Genomic DNA, 21,481 nt, shown 5'->3' on the forward strand with positions numbered 1-21,481 from the left:
ATGTTTATTTACAATATATTTGAGTGAATTGAGGAAATTAAATTACTTTCATGAAATGAGTAAATTTTTCAGCATGAACTAATGTACTTGAATGAATTGAAGTTTAAGTAGAGTGACTCAGAAAGGAAAAAGCAGTTGGTATTCTCTCCTGTCCTGTAATCCAACTCAGTGAACCACCTATGGGAAGAAAGAAGAACGAGTCACCAGGAGGCAATAGGAATGAGTGGGCTCAGACAGACCTCGCCCTTCCCAGTGGTTGCTCTAACTCTTGACAGCAGTTTTGAAGGCAAATCTTGTCACTTTTCAACGTGTTTACAACATGGACCTGCAGTACCTTGACATCTGTGTTAAACAGAACCAAAATCACTTTCTGAGGAACAGTCGTGCCCTGCCCACAGAGGAGCACTGAGCGTGCCTTCAAGCCCATGGGGAAACGTCTGTTCAGACACAGATCCTGGCAAGCTCACCAGTTTTGACAGGATTACACCAACCTTGCCCAGCTTAGGGGGCACCTGAAGGCTATAGAGAGATCTGCAGTGATGGGGCTCCAAGAACTTTACAAGAGGTTATCACAAATCTCTGCTGCCTCATAGCTTTTAGGAACGCCAGGGTTGGGAAGGTCACAAAAGCGATCAAGAAGGACTATGAGAAGGGAACACGTCCCATTCTCTGTAAGCTAAAATTGTCCTGGGGTAAGCCCAGTCAAGAGAGAACCAAGTATCTCTAGGGTTCTAGTATCTCTGGCTCCGTACAGAATGTCTCTTATAGGATTTCCTGTGCTGTGCCATCGTCTTGTAGGGGGTGGATTTGGGGAAGGGGCAGACTCAAGGACAGATCTGTAAAACTCCTCTCTGGGGTAACTGAAAGGATGTGGTTGGTGACTTGGGTCATTATGTCGCAGGTTCCTCTCACTTAGGACCCACCGGAGAAATTTCTCTCCGGCCTCAGAATTAGGAAGAGCTGTGTCTCCCCAAGTACCTTGGCTTATTTTTGCCTATAGACACAGTCATCCTTGTGACAAAGCTTTGTTCTGTCTGTTGTCTGCTACAAAGTTGAGAGCTGGCCCCGCTCTTTCGGTATATAGGATTTGGTAGTATTATTTCATAAACTGTATAACTGCCTACATCTCACTTTACTTCCTTCATCATAGGTTTCTTTTTAGCATGGAGGCTACATAATATTCTGTCATAAAGTATTCTATGGGATTACCCTTAAATTCCTGTTATGTAGATACTTCATTCTAGTTTTATTCTCTTTAATGCTGTGATGAGGGGCGCCTAGGTGGCTCAGTCTGTTAAGCATCTGGCTCTTGATTTCGGCTCAGGTCACGATCTCACAGTTTGTGAGATTGAGCCTCATGTCAGGCTCTGTGCTGAGCATGGACCCTGCTTGGGATTCCCTCTCTCCCTCTCCCTGTCTCCCTCTCTCTCTGCCCCAACCCTGCTCGTGTGCGTGCCTGTGTGCTTTCTCTCTTAAAATAAATATTTTTTTAAAAAAAAATTGAAAAACAATACTGTGATGACTGTCTCTCACAGAGATTGCCCTGAACAAGTGATTTTATCTTTAGTCTTGTAACTGTCTGGGGGACGGGCCACAGCAGTGATTAACCACCCACTATATACCAGGGGTTTCACACGCATCTTCCCATTCCCTCCTTACTGTGTAGGATCTGGGCACATCTGCCATATTGGAGGAATGCTGCAGGAGAGAAGTGAGGGAAGCAGGATGAGGCAGGGAAAGGGCTGAGTAAGGGGATGCTGTTGTAAAATGTAGCCTTAGTCTGAATGATAGGGTAGAAAGACGTGGAGGAATGCCCAAGAGCATAAATCACTCAGCAGAATCGTCCCCTCTTGAAGTGGCAGGAGAACACCATTCCCACCCTTGTATCATACTGACTACCTTGAGGAGTAGTAAGTAACCCCCCGGGCATTCTTGATGAGGGGCTCTAGTCAAGTGAGGACACTGTACCTGGGAAGGCCACAGGTATGTCATTAGCTCCTATAGCCAATCATTTTTATCTCTTCTCCATCAAATCCCAACGAGCTTTGGCACAGGGAGCCCTGGTTTCAATTTGGCAGAGAGTTGACAAGGTTTCGGGGGCTCTTCTGGATGTGGGACGCATTAGTGTGAAAAGGTGGCAGGGTACAGAGACAGCACGTAGCTGCCGTGGGGGCAGGACTGTCTAGAAAAACAGGGAAGATGACCCTCAATGTGATAGGAGAAAGTAAAGAAACAAAAATTCCTCTCCCATGACCACAACTGCACGTGGAAATGTAGATGGCATCACTCAGCCCAGAGCAAGATTCTAATAGCACCCAGATGGGTGGTACAAAGGAACCAAGAGAGCCCACCCACCGCACGTAAGCCTAACAGAACCAACATGGACCCTACAAAAAGATTCTACCACATAAACTAAGATGAGTGTAACTCAGGACACAGAAGAAAAGCATACCCTTTAGAAAGATTATTAATAGAAAACAAAAGTCAATTTTACAGAGCACCCACTTTTGTTCTTGATGAAATTCAAGAAAAATATGAGCACCACAAAAGATCAGAGAGTAGAATGATAAACTGGGATGAAAAAGGAATGAACTGAGAGGCCAAAAAAATAAAGGTTGTAGATAGGATAAGGAAATATAATGAAACCAAGAAAGCAATGGCAGAATTAAAACGTGCTGTAATTAGGAAAGAGCAGAATTAGTAGTATGGAAATCTGATTCATTGCTGTACAGGACATATTTGAGATGGTCTCTGAGGATTCAGAGGAAAAAAAAAAGTCAGTGAAGAAGGATGACGGTGCAAACTATACATGTAGAAGGTGGAGACTGGAGAATCAGCATAGATAAGTGGGTCCAGAATACTTGGAATAGAAGACATGAGTAGATACCAAAGAAGGATCTCCATTCTCTTGAATGATCTCTGCAAATACCAGGCAAAAATACTGAGAACACTTTAATGTCAACACACAGCTTCACGAGATTTTTAATTTTCAAAATGTGAAAGTGATGCTACTGATACCTAACAGAAAACAAAGAAACCAATGTTCCATAGACTTCTTTAACAGTATTAAAAAGTCAGAGTAGGTTCTTGTCAATTAAGAATTCTATACCCAGCCGGGGCACCTGGGTGGCGCAGTCGGTTAAGCGTCCGACTTCAGCCAGGTCACGATCTCGCGGTCCGTGAGTTCGAGCCCCGCGTCGGGCTCTGGGCTGATGGCTCAGAGCCTGGAGCCTGTTTCCAATGCTGTGTCTCCCTCTCTCTCTGCCCCTCCCCCGTTCATGCTCTGTCTCTCTCTGTCCCAAAAATAAATAAACGTTGAAAAAAAAATTAAAAAAAAAAAAGAATTCTATACCCAGCCAAGTTGCACTCCCTCGTGAAGGCAAAATGAAGACATCCCTGAATATGTGAGAATTCATGAAGTCTGTTAACTCTCCTAGTTTAGATTTCCCCCAAAGCAGACTCTGACACTATGACGTAGGTACAGGTGGTTTATTTGGGGAGTGATCTCAGGAGGCACGTTGTGGGAGTGGTGCGTTTAGATGGGGAAGGGATGAAAGCTAGGAAAGTGTGTGCTGATGAGCCATGGGGAATTTGGGCTGTGTCCTGCTGCAGACCTTCTCAGACAGTCTCTGTGGAACACGCTCTCAGAGTCACTCCCAGGGGTAAGGAAGCTGCTAGAGGATTTCTCCACCAACTTTTTCTTTTTGAGAGAGAGAGAAAGGGAAAGAGAAAGAGAGTACACAAGGGGCACCTGGGTGACTGAGTCCGTTAAGCCTCTGACTTTGACTCAAGTCATGATCTCACAATTCCTGAGTTCGAGCCCCGCATCAGGCTCTGTGCTGACAGCACAGAGCCTGGAGCCTGCTTTGGATTCTGTGTCTTTCTGTCTCTCTCCCTCTCTCTGCACCCCCTTCAAAAAAATAAACTTTAAAAAAAAACTTGCAAGCAGGGGAGAGGGACAGAGAGGGAAAGAAACAGAAAGAGAGTGAGAGAGAGAGAATCTTAAGAAGGTTCCATGCTCTGTGCAGAGCCTGACATAAGGCTCCTTCCCACAACCCCAGGATCATGACCTGAGCCAAAATCAAGAGTGACTGAGCCACTCAGGCGCCCCAGATTTCTTCACCAACTCTCACCACTCATCCACAGAAAATCACTCCAAGGGCTTTAACACCCTGGCACTTCCAGCCTTCTCTGGCTATGAGCCACACTCCCTGGGGTGAGTGAACAATTCCAGCAGTGAGAAGTTGGAAGCCTCTGGCCCAGAGGGCACTGGCTTCAGGTGACCAACCCTTTGGTTAGTTCTAGGGAATGTGAGCAAGGCAGCATCTGCTTCAATAACTGTTGACGCTTTAATAAGCATGAAACTATTCCTGAGAAATAGGATACTTACAGATAAAGCACTCAAGAATAGAGTCGTTGAATAAAGTGTTAGGGCCAAAGAAATGTAGAAATAAGAAAAAAACAAATTTTGCAAACGTTTAAAATAGGAAGCAAATGTTAAAAAAAAAAAAAAAAGATTTATTGCCCCAGTAAAGACATAATTGAAACAATTAACTTAAAAACTAAGACTGTAATATCAGTTGTACCGTACAAATTTGGGAAGAAACATAATCTCATCACTGTTGCTGCTTCACATTCTTCAGAAGGGAGTTTGGACTCCTCAGCTGTTGGTGAGAGGCCATTCTGAGCCGCCGCTTCCTGCCTCCCCTCTTCCCCAGCCTCGGTGTTCGCCATGCCCCACATATGCACTTGAATCCAGTTATAATTCAGTCCCAAAGCTGCCTTTATCCTAGAATTCCCTCCGCCCCCATTTTGTTCAGTGAACTTCCCTGCCCTCAGATCTCCACTCCGATGCCTCCCCTGGCTGCATGGGTGATGTGGGTGGGTGGGTGGGTGGCTCTCCCTCTGTCCAAAGCCACAAGGCGGCTCAGGGCATAGGCCTCCAAGGTCTCTGGTCTTCTCGGTCATCACCCAGTTGGTGATGTATTCGTTTCTGAGACTGGACAAAACGTCTCCCCTAACACGGACTCTTCTGTCCTCTGTAATGCAGAACTGCTTCCAAAGATTCATGCTGGCTCTTTCCTGTAAGGGAAGACTGGTTACAAGAATGTGGGATGCACACTGGATAACCATCTGCTGGCTTTTCTCTCGCCTCCATCAAGCTAACGTGAAAACACTCCGTAAAATGGGGCTTCGTGTGCCGGTGGCCGCTCATTGGCTGGCACGTGCGGGTTGGCCGGGGCGCAGCCCACGGCGGTGGTCGTGTAGTGGCCGTCTGTGAAGCCGTGTGCCGGGTCTCATAGGGATGGGGGAGGGGCACAGTGGAAAAGGAGAGTAAAGGACAACGGAGACGATGCGCTTGGAGCACATCTGCACCGCACAGCCCCAGGGTCACATTCAGGTTAGATTCTGCGTGAGCGGCACCCCCGGAACACCACCCCACAGGTACGTGGGTGGTGCCCCCCACCCCGAGCTGTACAGCCATGTGGCTCTGGGGTCAAGGGAAAGTTGAGTTTTAATTTCTCGCCGCGATGCCGCTCGGCACACAGCGGCTCTTCTTGCCTCCGTGGAACAGGAACGCATTTGTTCAGACAGCAGTCGTTAGGTACCTGCTAAGTGCCAGGGGCCGTACCAACGGCTGGGGGACCCAAAGACGAGTAAGGGCCAGTTCCTGCTTGCGAAGAACTCCTGGCTTAGTGGGGTGCGAGGCATGTCAGCAAACAGCACCGGAGGCCAACTGCTGTCCAGAGCACTGGGACATGACATTGCTCTGAAGCACGTGATGACCTACACCAGCTAGTCTCGGGTTGCCTGAAGCTCCCAGATAAGTGCTGGGGAAAGAGGATGGGCCGCCTCTGAAGAGTTGACATCAGCTGGTGCTGCCGTCGCAGAGCTGGGATGGATGAGTGAGTTTATTCGGTGAAGGGGAGAGCTGGCTGGAGCCCCGTGAGAGGGCAGAGGAAGAGGGACAGGAGCGATCCAGCAAGGTGGAAAAAGGCTTTTCCCGTGTGGGTCTAAGGGCCAGCGGCGCTCCGAGTGGCAGCGTGGCCTCTGGACGTTTTAGGAATGCAGATGCCTGCTGTCCTATGCTGAAGTTGCTTGTCGGTTGGGTCTTCGGCACTCAGGAATGCTTCATGTGGCCAGACAGATAAGCTCAAAGAAGAGGCCGGGTGCGTGGTCACGTATCTTCATGGCAGTCAGTGCCTGTTAGGGCCCGCATGGGAACAGACAGGGACATGGACAGTTGTAAGCTTTAAGATAGTGCAAGGGTACTCCCAGGTGACCTTTGGGTCCCAAGGGGGCGTGGTGGCTTGCCACAGAGTTACAGAAGAGGTCGTGCTTGGCGAGAAAGAACGAGGAGGAGGTCCCTGACCTAGCACCCTCTGTAGCGTGAGTGCTCTCTTGGTTTGGATCTCCCAGATGCTGACCTTGAAGCAAGGAATTGAGGGCAGTTTGTTTGAGAGGTGCAAGAAATACTGGGAGGGAAATGGAGCAGCGACAGACAGGTGGAGGCAGCTAATGCAGGGGGTGCTGTTCAACCAGCTGCCACAGTGGGCAGGGGACTTTATCCCAGGACAACCCTGGGAAGCAGTGTAAAACCCAAACTGGGGGGCTGAGGCAGCTGGGGGAGTCAGTGGTTGAAGCTTTCTAGGAGCACGCATCCCCCAGACCTCTATCCTGTGCTGTGCGTGGCCAGAACAACCAACCTCATTCTGGAAAGTTCCATTCAAGCACAGGGTTGCAGCTGCTGGCAACTGGAAGTGGGGCGGGGCACCCTGAAAGGTGTAACACGTCTGTGTGAGGTTCCCCAGCACCTGTCGAGATGCCCACAGGGTTGGAAGCATTTGCAACCTAAACACCTTACTTTCTGGACTTCCAGAAGTCACAAGTTAGCGTAACGGAACTTTGCCCGGGTTCTAGCTCGAGAACTAGCGATGCACACCTCACGGTCTTACGGGAGTGGCGCAAGGCTAGTATTGTAAGTGGGACAAGGGGCCCAGGTGTGGGACAGTAGGAGGCAGGGAAGACTGTGGAAAAACGGGGCCTCATCCAGAGAGAGCAGGCCACGGTTCCCAGGTGGGAGTGAGGGCCGAGGCAGCCAGGTTTCCTCCTTTTCAAGAAAAGCCAGAAGTCCACATTTTTATGTGAAATCTCATGACTTTGGCAGCTAATTAAAATGTTTTCTGAACATTGAATGGGCCAAACAAAACATATCCAACTGACTGCATCCAGTCTGTAGGCCACCAACTCGTGACCTCTGGCTTAGCTGTTTTCCATATGCTGTAGGCAGTTCTGCCGCCTGCCTGTTGTCACATGGATCCGTATCTGGGGTAGACCCTGGTGTGTGTGCAGGTGTGACTACATTTCATACCTGTCCCTGGGTGGCAGGTTAGCTAGCCAAAGAGATTGGAGTTTGGGGGTTCAAGTGTGAGTGTCTGCTTGCGGGGGAGGGAGGGTCGACTTACAGGTAGTAGCCATAGCACTTTAAAGCCAGTGACGTTCTCAAAACCCTTGTGCGATTGCAAGAGGCAGCCAAGCCGGGGGTTGTGCTTCAGAAATTCTTAGAAGTAACACAGCAAGCCGCCAAGGTGGGGGAGAGGGAAGGCGAGGCTCTCGCTCCCATCCCACGCAGATGCAGAAACTCAGCTCTGTTTCTTGCGCTCAGCGGGACCTTGAGCCAAGGGTCTTCTCTCTGTGACTCAGTTTCCTTCTCTGTGAAATGAGACGTGCTGAGGGTCAAATGGCGTCTATGCAGACTACTCGTACATGATGCGCGGCTACCATGGCGGCCCCCGCCACCCACAAGCACCAAGTCTATAATTCATTCATTTACTCAGAAGGTATGCATTGGTCACCTACTCCAGACCAAGATTACATGCTGAGGGGGAGGAGGGGAAAAAAGCGAGAATACTAGACGGTGCGCTGTCAGTCAGAGGGTGTTGACTCTTCCTTTTTTTTTTAATGTTTATTTTGAGAGAGACAGAGAGGAGTATGAGCGGGGAAGGGGCAGGGAGGGAGGTTAGAGAGAATCCCAAGCAGGTTCCGTGCTGTCAGCACAGAGCCCAACACGGCTTGAACCCTTGAACCATGAGATCATGACCTGAGCCAAAATCAAGAATTGGACGCTTAACCCACTGACCCAGCCAGGCGCCCAGACTCTTCCTTTTAAACTGAAAATCAAGACCTGTGGTCTTAACAAAGGGATTGCAGGAGTGTGTGTGCATGGGCGTGTGCCTTCATAACATCAAAAAATATAGCTAGTGTTAAACTGAACATATTTTTATATTTAATTAGTTACCTTTATTTAAAAAATTGAAATTACATGAAAATAATGGAAAATTTGGTGTATGTGTGTGTGTAAATATACATATAGGTATATGTGTAAATATATATGTATATATATGTATATGTGTAAATATATATATTTACACGTGTATATGTGTAAATATATATATCAGTTAAGTGGGCTAACTTTTGTAGTCCCCATTTGTTTGCTTTTAATAATGCCTATTGATTGGGGCGCCTGGGTGGCTCAGACGGTTGAGCGTCCGACTTCAGCTCAGGTCACGATCTCAGAGCTTGTGAGTTCGAGCCCCGCGTCGGGCTCTGTGCTGACCGCTCGGGGCCTGGAGCCTGCTTCTGCTTCTGTGTCTCCCTCTCTCTCTGCCCCTAACCCACTCGTATTCTGTCTCTGTCTCTCTCAAAAATAAATAAACATTAAAAAAAATGTTTTTTTAATAATGCCTATTGATTTTTTTTTCATTACTATTTGCCGAAGTGTTAGAATTTTTGGTTTGGGGATGTCGACTTTTTAAAATCCAAGATCTGTAATGGTTCAAATGTGTGATATGTGTGATGAATATCAGAGTTTAGAGAATGAGGAAAATAATGTACTCCCAAAACAATGTAGGGCTAGGCCCGGAGTCTTTAGGCAGGGAGAGTGATAAATTTAGGCAGGGAGAGTGATAAATTGGGGGGTTCGTGGGGTCTGGAGCCAACGAGCAAGAAAGAATTCTTGAAGATGTCTTTGGTGCAAAAAGGTGATTTTATGAAAGCATAGGGACAGGACCTGGAGGCAGGAAGAGCTGCACTGAAAGTGTGGGGGGCGGGGGGGAGGGTGACCGTTTCATGGAGTCAGAGACAAAGTCAAGAGGGAGTTTCCAGAGAGACGTTCATGTGCTGAAGACTTACTGGAGGCCTAGCTGTTGTCAATCTAAGGTTGTTTTTCTCTCTAGCAAAGCATTAACCGTAAGATTGTAGGGAGTTCCTGGACTTTAGGCTGTGGACGGGATTGCCTTTTTCTTAACCATTTGCTTTTTGTTTTGTTTTGTCCTTTCCTGTTTTGGGTAGCCGGGGGTGTCCAAGGAATATCACACATGTCCCACCTAGGGAGGGGGGCGGTGCTAGCTTGTGCTTGCCCCTTAGCCTGCATCATGCTCCCTCATCAGAGAGGACCGACCCAAAGGTCTGCAGGCCCAGTGAAGCCTGGTGGGGGGAATCCAGCATTTTTATATGGACTAAGGAAATAGAAGAGAGGACAGAAGTTTGTGACATGCTGGAGGAAGAACCAAGAAAGAGCAAACAGACCAGGGAAGACCGGTGAGACTCAGTCTTGGGATTGCCGGAAGGAAAGAGACCAGTAAGGAAACAGTAGAGTCCTGAATCCCGCTGGGAAAATGGAGACCTACCACTTACAATGCCTTTTAGAGCTTTCTGCCCTTTCAAGTTCATAAGAAACATAGTTAGTGCCCGGCCCCGGTTGTTTGTAAGTCACTGAATCCCACTGACACACTGGTGTCACCATCTAACCTCCCTGAGAGACTGAGGTAGAGAAGTGGGCACCGGGCCCTTCTGTCTTCTCCCACAACAGGGCCCAGTGTGGGAAGCCTGATGATGTCCATTAGAAGTGGTGTGAAGGAAAGCTTAGTTTTGCTCTTTCTGAGGAGTGCTTTGCATTCCAAATTAAACTTGGCCCCTGCGTTGAAAGCACCAGGTCAGCTTTTGTGGCATTCAATGGCTTGTTCTTTATGACAAAGGCAGAGAGGGCTCATAAGTTTGTTTTTCTCGTAAAGTGATTCTTTCAGTTTGTATCTACCTTTACCACAGAAAGGCCTTCTCTCAGGGGCTTCTCTCTTCTCCCTTTCAAGGCAAACCACTCAAGATGGCGCCAGGCGATAAAAATGATCCCATTTCTAACCCAAAGAAGAGTGGGAAAGATTAGGGACTTACGTGTTTGTATGCCTTTATATTTGTGGGAGTGCCCTGGCCTGTTCTCAGACAGAAGTTTGCACACAGGAACTGCACCTGCACCAAGGAACACGACGAGATGTCTTCTGTGGAGCTGGGAAGGCCAGCATTGCGTCAGGAAGGGTTTCCAGGCAGGAGCGCGAGTGGCGAGGCCGTTGGTGTGAGCACATTTCAAAGAGCCTGCCTTCCCTCTGCAGCTGCTCTCCTTCATGGCAGGAACTGATTTTCATTGTGTTCTGCTTTCTCCCGTCTCTTGTCAAGTTAATAGTCGCCCCGAGTAAAATGCAACCCTTAGATGTTTATAGTCATCTTGGCCCGGCCATTAAGATGATGAATGAACTTGCTTCTTGCCCTTGTAAGGGAGGCCTGAGGGTGGATATCGATACCCAGAAAATAATAAGTCTTTTCCGCCCCTTTTCTGTTTGTAATCCAGTGCCCCAAGCCCCTCGGTGACTTTACCTTGAACTTCCTGCATAATGCCAGGCAGAAAAAACTCACCGGGTTCCAAGCCTATCTGTGGCTCTGACACAGCAGCGAGTTCTTTTCCTCTTTCTTCCCTTGTCGGTCTTCCCCATCCCGCTTGCCGAGGGTAAATCCCAAGTTGCCTGGTGCCTTTCCCGTTTCTGAGCTCTTTCTGCTGGTTGCTGCCCTTCCTCCTGGAGAGGACAAGAGTGGGTGGTAGGGAGCAGGTACCCTGAGGCCAGGTTCCTAGTTCCTCACCTGGCTTACTTGGCCTTGCGGCCAGGTCAGAGATTCTAACCCCTGGAGGAATTGTGCCTGAGAGCCAGCCTGGGCCCTTCCTGCCCCAGTCGGCAGTGAGAGGTGATAGAAAAACCCAGATGTCCATTTCCCATCACAACGTGGCCTCGGTGTTCCACGGTGGGGCTCGTTTTTCACATATATGAAAAGCTTCATTTGTGTATTCACTGTGTTTGGAAGGAAGGCTACGTTTTGCTTTAGAAATGTCAACAGAGCCTTAGCTACAACAAGGATCAATTAAGAAGGACGTTTCCCAGAGCTGCAGGACTTGGGTAAATCTATGGGGGGAGGGGTTATTTTAGAAAACATGTGTTAAACCTCTGGATTTTTTTTTTTCTAATGAATTGAAAAACAGCAATTTAATAATTTCCTCTTCTAAGGGGAAGGAGAGTCTTGGATTTTAAATCTTTTTCATAAAGCAGTGCAACACCTCTTAAAAGGAAAGCCATGAAAATGGACTGCTAAGCCAAGGCAAACAAAAGAAAACGAAAAAGATTAAGGAGAACAAGGGTGCCTCAGGCTGGGTTTCCCTGAAGCAGACGCAGAGGGAGTGGGGAAGCGGGGAAGCGGGACAGGGCAGGGGTGATCTCAGGCTCAGTGCTGCAGAGGGTGGCCTCTGCCTGATCCTGCAGGGGAGCTGGGAAGTGTGAGTCCCACCTCAGCGAAGTCCTTGTCGAGGTCAGGAAGCTGGGCTTTTGTTCCCCCACGGCACCAGTCATTGGTTAAGGGCCCCTACTGAGGGATCAAAGTCCCAGCACTTTCCGCCTTCTGTGGGTGAGGTGTGGACATAGTGGTCCAGTAGCCTGAGGGCAAGCCTCCAAGGAAGACCCACAGATGCTGGCTCTTGGAAGAAGACACATACTGGAGCCAGAAGGTGGACACCTAGACGGGGTCCTAGGGGATCTGGTGGAACCCTGAAAGTGTTTGCTATAGTAGGATTGCCGCTGACTGGTGTTCTTGGTGTCCTGAAGGCTGTGTTATAAGCATATTGACAAAGATCCAGCTCTTGACGTGTGTGTGTGTGTGTGTGTGTGTGTGTGTGTGTGTGTGTGATATTCTCACGTGATAATGTCAGTGGCACACAGGATATTTCTGTGAGCATCTGAATTTGGGAACAAATATACATGCCCTTGGAATTTCACAGAGAACGTGAATACATAGCTACGTCCTGTTAAGATCCAACTTTCCAGAACTGTTATTTCATCCCTTTGAAGCCAGACTTCCCAGTAGCCTCGCTGCTTCCGGATGGCCACTTACCCAGGCACCTGAGTGTAACTGGCCAGCCTGTCCTCTACCCTAGGCAGATGGATTAAACCACTGATTTTGAAAATAGTTTGGAATGTGTTTGGCTGCATGTAACAGAAAGGCCAACTTTTAGCAGCCGATCCTAATGGGATTTTGACTTTTCTTTTGTAAAGATAAATCCAGAAGTGGTCCGTCCGTCCAGGATTGGGAAGCAACTGTGTGATGCCATCAGGAAACCTAGTTCCTTTGGTCTTTCCGCACAGCCTTCCTTCATGCGTGTTGTTTCCCGGTTTCCACTTCCAACACCGCAGCTGCAGTAAGACGAGGAAAGAGAACAGCCCTGCCCCCTTTTATTTATTTTTTGTTTTCTTTTCAATAGCTAACATACAGTGCTATGTTGGTTTCAGGTGTGCAATATGGTGATGCCACACTTCTATACATTACTCAGTGCTTATCGTGATAAAGACTCATAATCCCCTCTTTCACCTATCTCCTGAACCCCCCTCGCATCTGGTGACCACCAGTTTGTTCTTTATATTTATGAGTCTGGGGGTTTTTTTTGGTCTCTTTCTCTTTTTTAATTTATTCGTTTGTTTTGCTTCTTAAATTCCACATATGAGTGAAATCCTTTGGTATTTGTCTTTCTCTGATTCACTTATTTTGCTTGGCGTTATATTCCCTCGACCCATCCATGTTGTTGCAAATGCAAGATGTCATCCTTTTTTATGGCCAGGTAATATTTTATTATGTAAAAATATTTATAATCTCTACCCATTCATCTATCAGTGGACACTTGGGTTCCTTTCACAATTTGGCTGTTGTAAATAATGCTGCTACAAACATAGGGGTGTGTGTATCTTTGCGAATTAATGTTTTTGTATTCTTTTGGCAAATACCCAGTAGTGGGATTACTGGATCATATGGTAGTTTGTTTTTAATTTTTCGGAGAAACCTCCATATTGTTCTCCACAGTGGCTGCACCAGTTTGCATTCCCACCAACAGTGCACGAGGGTTCCTTTCTCTCCACATCCTTGCCAACACTTGTTGCTTCTTGAGTTTTTGCTTTTAGCCATTCTGACAGATGTGGGGTGGTTTTGATTTGCATTTCCGTGATGATTTGTGATGATGGACATCTTTTCATGTGTCTGTTGGTCATCTGTGTGTCTTCTTTGGAGAAGTGTCTGTTCGTGTTCATTTTTTAAATGGATTATTTGGGGTTTTTTGGTGTCGCGTTGTATAAGTTCTTTATATATTTTAGATACTAACCCTTTGTTAGATATGTCATTTGCAAATATCTTCTCCCATTCAATAGACTGTCATTTCGTTTTACAGGTTGTTTCCTTTACTGTGCAGAAGCTTTTTATTTTGAAGTAGTCCCAACAGTTTATTTTTGCTTTTGTTTCCCTGGCCTCAGGAGACATATTTTTTAAAAATGTTGCTTTGGCCAATGTCAACGAAATTATTGCTTGTGCTCTCTTCAAGGATTCTGATAGTTTCAGGTCCCACATTTAGGTCTTTAATCCACTTTAATTTTTTATGGTGTAATTAATTTTTTTGTTTGTGATGCATTTTTTATGGTGTAAAAAAGTAGTCCAGTTTCATGCTTTTGTGTGTAGCTGTCCAGTTAGGCCTGCCCCCCTTTTTCTTTTTTAATTTTTTAACGTTTATTTATTATTGAGAGACAGAACATGAGCATGGGAGGGGCAGAAAGAGGGGGAGACACAGGATCCAAAGCGGGCTCCAGGCTCTGTGCACAGAGCCTGATGCGGGGCTCAAACTCACAAACCACGAGATCATGACCTGAGCCAAAGTCGGACGCTCAACCGATTGAGCCACCCAGGCGCCCCAAACCTGCCCCCTTTTAAATAGCTTTCCTGAAGCTCCACTTGGCATTTTCCATGTACCTCTCATTGGCCAGAACCCTGTCACATGGCCAACCCTAGCCACAATGAGGGCTGAGAGAAAGTTTTCTTAGCGCGGCACGTCGCTGCCCCCAAACACAGGTGGTTTTGTCTATGAGAGGAAGGGAAGAGTGGCCATTGAGAGGCATTGATGGAGTCAGCCATAGCAGAAACCTGAGAGAGGTTGTTTGCAAGGACGTGTCTCTGAGAAACATAGCAGAAAGGGGGAAGGAGAGAGAATGAATCACAAACAGACAAATGACCCCCATGATCACCATCTTATTTTCTGTTTGCCAGATTTCTTTCAGACTCTCCATTACTGCATTTAGGATATTTTACATGTATATTTTTTTAAATTTTTTAAATGTTTATTTAGTTTTGAGAGAGAGAGAGAGAGAGAGAGAGAGAGCGTGCGCACACGAGTTGGGGGAAACGACACAGGTAAAGAAGTAGACAGAGTCCAAAGCAGGCTCCAGGCTCTGAGCTGTCAGCACAGAGCTCGATGCAGGGCTCAAACCCACAAACCATGAGGTCACGACTTGAGCCGAAGTTGGATGCTTAACTAAGTGAGCCACCCAGGTGCCCCATAAATATATGTATTTTAGTGTTTCTTTATTTTTGAGAGAGAGCGAGCAAACAGGGAAGGGGCAGAGAGAGAGGCAGACAGAGGATCCAAAGCGGTCTCTGTGCTGACAGCAGAGAGCCCGATGTGAGGCTTGAACTCACGGACTGTGAAATCATGACCTGAGCTGAAGTTGGCCGTTAACCGACTGAGCCACCCAGGCACCCCTTTGGATATTTTAAAGTCATCGTCCAGGATACCTGTTGGGGAGAGTAACAGAGCACCTGGTATGAACCAGCAGGTGATATGACTCAGTTCTGTCTTATCAGGCGGCACCCAATGAATCTACTCCAGCTGATGTCAGACCCTGATAAAGTGTAAGATGATCTTTACACTGTCTACCTTATCTATCTTCATTGACGTATACATTTCCTATTTTCACAAGAGGAAGCCATTCCAATGCTGCCACAGCTCTCTGTCCAGCCAACAAGAGAGGCCAGCATCCAGTACCCCTGGCCTTCTGACTGTTTGCTGTATATATTTCCAGTCCCTTCCTCGCTGTTCTATTTCTGTTTTTGTGCTGTGTCTGGTTTGGCCTCTTCCTTCTTAAAATGTGGATCCCAGGCCTGAACTGCCGTCCAGTGAGCCCAGCATAGATTTATGATTGCCCCAGTTCTAAACATGGTATTTCTGTTAATGTGGCAGCCACAGCACAATTATATTTATTTGTGATGCATTTACTCTCTATTTTTCTTCTAGTCTTTTTATGCTGTTTGGAAATCTAGTTGTGTTATTTATAGCTTTGTGACTCAAAATATGGTCATGGACCAGCAGCATGGCATCACTCAGAAGCTTGTTAGAAATGCAGACTCTCAGACCTGACCATCCCCAACCTGCTGCATCGGGGTCCGCATTTGAACACAATCTCTGAGTATTTATACACAGCAAAATTTGCGGTTGGTCGTAGCTCCTGACTTTACGTCATCTGACCTGGTAACTTAGCAAGACGTTGACGAGAACCCTTAAATGCATTTGGAGGAAGGGGCCTGGTGGGCTCCAGGTGTGATGGCCCAGACGACGCTTGCCGAGTGGACTGGGAGAGAAGGAGTAGATGTCTATGGAACATCCTTCAGGCACTATACTGGGTGCTTTATCTCATTAAAACCTCACCATGGCCCTGTGTGATGGGTGCTTTTATTCCCAACGTATAGATGAAGGAAGAGAAACTCACAAGACTAAAGGAACACAATCATTTTATGCTCAAGACTCAGAAAGGTTAACAAGACTGAGGTCACACCAGAGAGTGGCTGAGCTGATGCTAACGTCACCCTCTGGCCCAGATTTCATTGTCTCATCCGCCAGGAAATCTCTCAGAGGCTTTGCCAACAATGTGGTTGGCTAACCAGGGAACTCGGTCTCTGCCTCTACTCCTGTTTCTCCCCAGCGTGAAAATGGCTGCCCACGTAGGAAGCAATGAGGTGGGCTCTTCCCTAAAGGAAAAGAAGCTAGCTGGTACATATGCTGGAGCAGAGAGAGAAGCCCAAAACCAAGGAGAGGTCTTGAGGGATCCAGAGGAGAGCCTCAAGACAGCTTAGAACGGTCAGGGGAAGGGGCCCTTCTTCAGGGTGAGAAAGTCACGCACAACCATGAGCCCAGCTGCCGTGGACTAAGATTGAGAAAAAGAAAAGGTGAAACTAGGCCAAGGAGGGGGCTGTCTGGAGATCAGCTGTGTTACTACCAAGACAAGTAGGACTCCACCTGGCTAAATCCAGTCTTCTTTCTGAGCCCAGCACAACGGGTAGCACAGTTAATTACCTCCCTTTTTCATCTGCTTTTGGTTTTAGTCTTTAATAGCATGGCTTTTTTTTTTTAATGTTTATTTTTGACAGAGAGAGAGAGAGAGAGACAGAGCATGAGTGGGGGAGGGGTAGAGAGAGAGGAAGACACAGAATCTGAAGCAGGCTGCAGGCTCTGGGCTGTCAGCACAGAGCCTGATGCGGGGCTTGAACTCACGGACCATGAGGTCATGACCTGAGCTGGTCAGATGTTCAACCGACTGAGTCACCCAGGCGCCACTGTAATAGCATGTCTTAATTGAGATATAATTTACGTAGTGTAAAATGCACACGTCTTACGCATACAGATCCATAATTTTTGTATGTGTCTATACCCATCTAGCTACCACCCACATCAAGAATGAGAACAGGGGCGCTTGGGTGGCTCAGTCAGTTGAGTGTCCGAGTTCAGCTCAGGTCATGATCTCGCGGTTTGTGAGTTGGAGCCCCACGTCAGGCTCTTTTCTGTCAGCGCGGAGTCTGCTTCTGATCCTCTGTCTCCCTCTCTCTTTGCTCCTATCCCTCTCTCTCTCTCTCTCTTTTTTTTTTTTTTAATGTTTATTCATTTTTGAGACAGGGAGAGACAGAGCATGAACGGGGGAGGGGCAGAGAGTGAGGGAGACACAGAATCGGAAACAGGCTCCAGGCTCCGAGCCATCGGCCCAGAGCCCGACGCGGGGCTCGAACTCACGCGAGATCACGGGAGATCACGTGAGATCGTGACCTGGCCGAAGTCGGACGCTTAACCGACTGCGCCACCCAGGCGCCCCCCTCTCTCTCTCTCTTAAAAATAAGTAAACGTTAAGAAAAAAAAAAAAAAAGAATGAGAACATTCCTAGTGGCACAGAAAGATGTCTGAAATGGGACCCTAACTCCACCCAACCTTCCATTTGCAGGAAATAGCACCTCCCTTCTCCTTGCTCCACCCCTCTTCCTCTCACGTCTGCATCCCTTGCACAAACGGCCTGTTGGCTGGACCTGCAGAATATATCCATCATCCGACCCTTTGCACCATGACCACTGCTTATGTCCTGGCCCGAGTCCCCACCTTATTTTGCCTGGTTCTTGGCTGCAGTAGCTTCCTTCATAATTGGTCTCCCTGCTTCCCCTCTTGCCCCCTTACATTCCTTTGTCCAGAACCCTCCAATGGCTTCCTATCTCACTGTAAACTTCATTCTTTGCAATACCTAGAAGACTATAAGATCTGGCCCAGGTGCGGTCTCTCTCAACACATTTCCTAGAATTCTCCCCTCTGCCCTCTCCACTGTAGCCACAGTGGCTTCCTTGCTGTTCCTTGCGACACACCAAGCTTGTTCCTGTCTCTGGGCCTTTGCACGGGCTCTTCTGTCAGATATGCACATGGCCCAATCCCTCAATTCCTTTCCATTTTGACTTAAATGTCACCCGATTAGAAATACCCTACTGTCTCAAACACCCCTATCACATTCCCATACCCTGATTTTTTCCATAGACCTTATTACCTTTCGCTGATTGTCTTAGCCCCCCCACTGGACTAAGTTCCATATAGTATGGAATAACTTTTTTTTTTAAGTTTATTTATTTTTGACACAGAGAGTGAGCGTGAGCTAGGGAAGGGCAGAGAGAGAGGGAGACACAGAATCCGAAGCAGGCTCCAGGCTCCGAGCTGTCGGCACAGAGCCCGATGCGAGGCTCGAACTCGCCAACCGTGAGATCATGACCTGGGCCGAAGTCGGACGCTTAACCGACTCAGCCACACAGGCGCCCCTGGAATAGCTTTTTATTCATCAGTTCATCCCTACCGCCTGTAGCCATGCCTGGGGTATAGTCACATCTCAATATTGTTGCCTGAATAAAGGGATGGCTGGCGAATGGGTGTATAGATAGATATACCTATATGTAGAGATATTTCTTTCTGGGTACTTTACGGTCACTATGTGAGTCGTCATTAAATTTTATATTGCCCTAGTACTTTTTAAGTGCTAAATGCTCTTTTTGAACAACTTGGTGGTTTGGAGAGTTATGCTGATCTCTTATCTCCCTGGAAAGGCAAACCACAAAGAATCAGAGAAACGGAGAAATGCTACCCCCACCTGGTGAGAGAGCCTTGCTGTGGAGACTCAGGCCTGACCCGAAGAGCGAATTCGGTTCTTTGGTGCTGAAAGCCACCACTGGTGCTGAGGGATGTTGTCTGTGCCTTGTGGGGGTGACAGACCATGCGGGTCCCCCTGCGCTCCCTCATTTGAGGCCACCAGCGTTTCCCTGCCGGAGCAGTCCTCTGTCCATGGGTTTCTGCCTTAGGTTTGTAGGCCCGTGATAGGCCGGGGCGTGTGAGCGACGGTCCCACGGGCTTGAAAGCCATCTATGCTGTGGGTTCTTGCAAAGAACAAAAAGTAACATACATGTCTTCATTAGGTTTCCCCGCAAGTAAACCCTGAGGCGGGAATTCAAATGCAGGGTATTTGTTGCAGAGGTAAAGGCAGGGGGTGATGAGGGGAAAGAGAGAGGAAAGAAAGCAGCAGGAAAAGGATAGGTTATCCAGGCAGGTATACTCTGGGCGACTGGGTCCGCTCCCACTGGGGAGCTCTGCGCCCAGAGATCAGACAGCTGAGAGCTAGGCTGCCCAAGGCGGGTGAGGGCCTTATCCACACCTCCCCACAGTCAGTGGACGAGGGCCGCTCCCGAGGGCGTTACACTGCTGATCACTTCCAGCTTGCCTTGCATGGAGGCCGCAGCGGCTTTGTCCCTAGAGAAAGCCCGCCAATGCAAAACCGCGGGTGCCACAGCTGGAGAGAGGGGGGGCAGGGATATGGACCAACAGCGTCTGCAGTGACTGCCGTCACCCCAAAAAGAAATCGCGCAGCCGAGGCTGACCTCTGACTCTTCAGTCACTGGCCACATTTCTTTCTTTTTCACTTGCTTCTTTCTGCTGGTCACTGAGACAGAGTGAAGCATCTGCAAGAGCGGTCCAGGGGCTGTAGGACTGAAAGAGACTGGAGTAAATGCAGGCCTCATACTGAGCTATCTAGAAACATCGGCCTCAGGTTGACAGACGCGAGGCAGGCCACCTCTGCCTTCAGGGAGTCCCCAGACTCTGCGGGACAGGTCACATGGCCTCACATGCACGTGACCCACCAGAAGTGTGGGGCAGGACCCAAGGCGGGTGTTTGGCAGGCCGAAGAGCAAGTTATTTGGTGCGTGAGCAGCCTAATTTTAGCCAAGACTACCAACACACGTGAGCCGCTAACAGGGCTTACATGGTGGGTATGCAGACCTATCTGTGATAAGGAGGGATATGAAGACTTGTTCTAATCACCCACTGTCGCCTCTCAGCAACCCATTTTAAAAAGAGGAATCTGGGGCACCTGGGTGGCTCGGTCAGTTAGGGGTCTGACTTCGGCTCAGGCCATGATCTCACTGCTTGTGGGTTCGAGCCCCGCGTCGGACAGCTCAGAGCCTGGAGCCTGCTTCGGATTCTGTGTCTCCTTCTCTCTCTGCCCCTCCCATACTTGTGCTCTGTCTCTCTCCGTCTCTCAACAATGAATAAATGTTAAAAAAAAAAAAAATTAAAAATAAAAAGAGGAATCTGAGGCTCCTAAAGAAATCAGGCAGTTCCAGGAAACAGCATAGCTGGGATGTGAGCCCAGTCTGCCTGGAGGCCAAGGCTGGGCTTTGTCCACTGTGCTCATGCCGCTCCCAGGTCAAGGTTTCCCTTCACCCCGGCGGATGTGTGTGACAGCGACAACCCCTTGGGGGTCCCTCGGGTTGCAAGGTGGTTAGAGCTGTGCATTGAGAGGTCTCCACCAAAGTTTTGGTTTTCCCCCTGAGAAGATGAAAGCAGGACCTCTCAGCAGAGCCCCCAGCCTTTGGCTGCAGGGCTCTGTTCCCTTTGCCCGCAGGGCTCTGTTCCCTTTGCCCTGGCTGGCCCACCTCAGCAGATGGGTGCAGTTCCCCCAAGGCTTGGCCAGAGGACAACGAAGAAACCCGGGGCTGCTGGCGTCTGGGGCTGAGCAGGGAACGGTCCTGGCAGGAGAGGTGGGGCTGTACTGGGGAGGGTGGGAGCTGTCCCAGAACACCCTGCAGTGAGGTCAGCCGCGGGAGAGGAGTGGCCAGCGCGCCTCCTAAGGGTGCCACGTTCCTGAAAGCCACAGTTGGGAAAACCACACGTCGTGGTGGGGTGCCCCCTTGGCCGAGCATCTGCCTAACGAAAGCTCGGCCTTCCTGAATGCAGCCTGGCTCCTCTAAGCAGAGGCGTGAGACTTCCATAGATCTCCACGGAACACCTCGGTGGTATCTGGAGAGGCCGAGGACCCAAAGATGAAGCAGGTGTCGGTTCTGTGCCCGGGAAGAGGGGTAGGAAGAGGTCCTGTTGCCACTCGAGCCTGGGAGGGGCATCGGTTCTGCTTAGCAGAGAGATCTGCTGCGACCCCACAGCACCACGATGACCACTGGGAATTGTTGGCGTAGGTCTCAAGTTTCTTGTATTTTTATGTACTTGAATATATATCATATGAGAGGACATGTGGAATATTTTATGCACATCGTACCAGGAACTCTAATCCTTTGCCAATGACATTTGTCCCCAATTTGTCCTTTGTTTTTTAACTTTTTTTGTGACAATTTGCCCAACAGAAGCCTTTAACTCGTATGTGGTCAAAGTCATTCATCTTTTTCTTTTTCTTTTTCTTTTTTTTTTATAAAGAACTTTTTTTAAGTGATCTCTATGCTCAGCATGGGGCTCAAACTCACGACCCCGAGATCAGGAGTCACATACTATACTGACTCAACCAGCCAGGAACCCCTATTTGTCTTTTTCTTTATGCATAGTTTCTTTTTGTTGTTGTTTTTTAAGTTTGTTTATTTTTTTTTTAATTTTTTTTTTCAACGTTTATTTATTTTTGGGACAGAGAGAGACAGAGCATGAACGGGGGAGGGGCAGAGAGAGAGGGAG

General features: G+C 48.2%; 1 protein-coding gene across 5 annotated transcripts in view; it reads left to right on the forward strand.

The window, feature by feature from the left end:
* ITGA9 (integrin subunit alpha 9) overlaps positions 1–21,481 on the forward strand; it is a 343,812-nt gene that overhangs the window by 197,036 nt on the left and 125,295 nt on the right. The window lies entirely within an intron of this gene.

This window comes from Herpailurus yagouaroundi, unplaced genomic scaffold (genome assembly GCF_014898765.1).
Source record: "Herpailurus yagouaroundi ecotype Mexico unplaced genomic scaffold, PumYag 159, whole genome shotgun sequence".
Taxonomy (NCBI): Eukaryota; Metazoa; Chordata; class Mammalia; order Carnivora; family Felidae; genus Herpailurus; species Herpailurus yagouaroundi.